This window comes from Diadema antillarum, unplaced genomic scaffold (genome assembly GCF_040938485.1).
Source record: "Diadema antillarum isolate AM-2024a unplaced genomic scaffold, OU_Dant_1.0 scf00000001, whole genome shotgun sequence".
In the NCBI taxonomy this organism is placed as follows: domain Eukaryota; kingdom Metazoa; phylum Echinodermata; class Echinoidea; order Diadematoida; family Diadematidae; genus Diadema; species Diadema antillarum.
In genome coordinates, this window is record NW_027270890.1 from 5,754,610 (window position 1) to 5,758,474 (window position 3,865).

General features: G+C 36.8%; 1 long non-coding RNA gene across 1 annotated transcript; it reads left to right on the plus strand.

Annotated features, from left to right (window-relative positions):
- The first annotated feature begins 1,440 nt into the window (after positions 1-1,440).
- On the plus strand, positions 1,441-3,336 carry LOC139719378 (uncharacterized). The gene is made up of 3 exons (XR_011710107.1): positions 1,441-1,708; positions 2,578-2,655; positions 3,293-3,336. It is a non-coding gene; the product is annotated as an uncharacterized lncRNA (long non-coding RNA).
- The last annotated feature ends 529 nt before the right edge of the window (positions 3,337-3,865 follow it).

Here is a 3,865-nt window from a genome sequence, read left to right on the forward strand (position 1 = left end):
GGAAGTTTTGTACAGAGGGTTGGAAATAGAGCAAAATCTGTAACCCAACCAGTCAACTGTGAAATTGATCATGGATCTCATGAAACTGATTTATGTTTTAAACCACCTCCAACAAAATTGTACACTAAACAACTATCACCCATGTCAATGACAGTGTTATCTGATATATAGGTACTGAATTATTAAGAATCAAAAGTGGAAAAAAAAAATTAACGCCTATTAATCCATAGAATACATTCGCTGCAAAATAATGACATGGATGTTTCCTAAAGTGTCAATTCACGGACCCAGTCGTTTGGTCACCTGGTGTGGGCATGTTCATTCTTTTCTTGAACATGATTTATGAATTCAATGAATTGTTGAGTCGTGCGAACTTATGTGCACATAAGTTGACTCCCAGATGGCTCATTGTACAGCTCATGCATGCATGTTTGAGCTGAGCATCTAGCGCAAATTCCATTTCCACAGCAGATCAGCTCTTCTGAGGCTTTTCGTAGCGGCTTTCTGCAACTCTGACTTCAGCATTATTTTGTCCGCTTCATAATATCAAGACTCCGCAGATTCCTACTACGTGGAAAATGGTGAGTTAAAACATCATCGTAAAGCATGATTTGAAATATCCTCAATGTTCTCGACCAAGGCCTTACTCTCGATATTACCCTTCATCAAACATCTTGTATCTGTTATGTTTTTGGTTGTATAGCCATGTCCTATAATGTAGGCTTGTAGGCAGTAATATTAAAATGTTCATTTTAGAGTTCTGTTAAAATTGGCCAGTTTTATGCGTGCTGTTTTCTGCTTTGTTTTGTTTTGTTTCGTAACCATTCTGTGGAATTAGATCAGCTTTAACAATAAAATGTCTTGCTAAAGACGTCATGGTATTCCGATTTCAGATTTCAGATTTCAGATTCATTTATTGTTCATTTAGGAAATTCTTTTTGTTGGTATATGAGCGTGCACATAGGAATATCTACATACATGCATAAACTTACATAATTATATTCATGTACACGTAGACACATTATAAATGATACAATTTTCACTACATACACAGTTATACAAGCATAATTTATACTCACTATACAGTGAACACCCATCATCACAAATTTCAAACAATTCTTTATATTTACCGATCAACAACAAAACAAAATAGTTAAGAAAACGTGAAATCGGATATTCCTATAGGAAGTGTATCCTTTACATAACTTTTACGCCCCCCCCCCCCCAACACACACATCCCCAAGGATAATACATCGCTTCGTGCCATACCCCATTTGATTAATAACGAATAAAAGGAACGGAAGTTGAAGAATAATTGTTGATAAACTTATGGATAAACAGACCAGTGTACTAACTAAAATTATAATGGCAAACATTGCACGCTTATTTTTATGCTGGGATAATTCTCTGTAGTCAGGTAGTGTTAGTGGTGGACTTAAGTACACCCTGTATGCAGCAAGGCAGCGCATAAGAATTGAACTATACATTAAGCTACCATGGAGAGAGTTATGTAGTCACATTTACATATAAAGTCAGCTCTTCTGCAAAATTATTACACATGCATGAGCAGTGGCCTTGAACTCATGACACTTGATTTTCCTTTTCAGGTATTCAAGCAAGATACAATATGATGAAGTTGCGCGCATTCTCCTGATCACGTAAACTTATATGCAATGCTGAAGGACAGAGTGATTCCTCAACAGAATATGTAAGTTTCATTAATAGATTGATCCGTAATATATGCATTTTCAGGTTATTGATTCATCTGGATTTTCAGCATGTGATATCCGCGAAAATAAAGCTCATTATTACACATGAACGCAGTTTTATCAGTAGAACGCAGCCATTGTTTAGTTGCGGAAAATTTGATAAGATATATAGTGCAATTTTTGATACCATCTATAATCGAGAGATATGTTACTCAAGTGGACCATTGTGATCATTCGTTCTTGCCTTTTCCATTCTACCTCTTCTCAGTTTTTTTTTATATTTTTTCCTGAAAACTCCATGATGGATTGTCACTCATACAGCAGGCAGCATCTCCACCCCGCAAGAATCTTCAAATGCCCTGAATAGCCTTTTTTTTTTTGGGGGGGGGGGGGGGTAATCTTCTTTTCTTTAACCAGTATTATTAAAGTAAATCAAATCAATGTTATGAATAAGTAGAGGGGGCTATACTTTCACTTGTTTTCGTGTGTGGTAACAGGATTAGAGGTGTCAACCATAATGGGCATCATTACACCCATTGCCATGGCCAGCACCCGGACCATCATCTGTGGCAAGATCAGCAACGGCTGAATGGCTGAGGTCTATAAGTCTTACTCCTTTCCTAACTGTGTAAAATACACAGCAAACTGATGTTAAATTGGCATGTATGATGTTGTCTTACTTTGTTATTTTATGTTATGAAGACTTTGAGTTGGTCAGGAAAAATGTGGGAAAAATTTGAATATGCCCTATGTCATAAATGTATGCAGGCCTACATAAAAGGTGTGTATTTTCATCTCAGCCCAAATTCGCCACATTTTTTTTTCAACATGACTTTACTCAGGCTATTCCACATCTATTTTTTTCCAGCTCTAACTTAGTGATGTCTGCATGCTGTCTCCTAATCCCCGTCTGCCTGCAGAGGACATGCTGTATGTCTGTGACAAAGTAAGTGCTGCATTTTTTTTTTTATGGGAGACGGGAATTCCACCTGCTTTGTGACTAGAAATATAAGAGGAATATTTCTTTGCAACATTACTATGCTTTACTTATATGACAAAGAGCTGAAACAAATCTATCCGGCCGGATTTGTTTAGAAACCAATATCAAAGCTTAAAGGGATGGTATAGTATTGGTGGAGGTGAGGATTTGGGCTTTTCACTTTTTGTGACATACCAAGAACCTACTTATGAAATAATAGAGAGTATGCCATTCTAAGAGGAATTCTAAAGATTATTTGATGAAAATTGGTTTTCAAATGGATGAGGCATCCAAAAACAAAGTAAAACGCAGCGATCGTGATAAAAAATGGGTCCTACATTATATCATTATTACTCTGTTTTGGATATCGCAGCCATTTCAAAACCATTTCTCATTATCTCAGCAAAAGATGTTAGAAACCTGAAGTAGATCTCAACAAAACCTATACCAGTATACAATCAATTTGATTTTCCATTTTCTGGTCAATGGTCATAGTTGCAACCTGTTAGTTTATGTAAGCAACAAAACTGCGTATAGTGTAAACGACCTATTTCCTTCGAAATTTTATTCAGTCATTATTTATTCATGCCAAAATCTCTTTCAGAACCTAGCAGGACTAAATCCCACAATCTTCACTGTGAATGCTGCGCACTAGTGACATCACTATTTGGCTGGATGGTTGTGAAATCTGCCCGAATTCCTGTATGCAATTGTGTCTTCATTCGCTACAATGTTTGCGGCCTTCTGTGCTCTGTGGCTTTGAGTATCCCCGACAAGGCAGAAACACTCGATGCATTCTTCAGCAGTACATCATATGTACATTGCAAGCCCTGATCTGAACAGGCAACTATCACGAAAAAAACATACGGCATTTCATTAGCAATATTGTTCAATAATTGTCTTAATATAGTTTACCAGAATAAAGTTTTCATGGTGTATACTTTTACAAGGAATTGTCACCAGGGAAATGATGTTGTTCAGGTTGTCCCTCCGTTCGTACATCAGTCTGTGATCGATTATGGCATTGTTGTATCACGAAGGGAAATGAAACGAAAAGTACGAGTGGACAAGTTTATGCAGGGAGACTACTTTAGCAGTTGAACACATCGTGACAAATTGAGGAATATCGGAAAATCCGTTGAAGAGCTATATATATACTCATATATTTAGAGTTTCA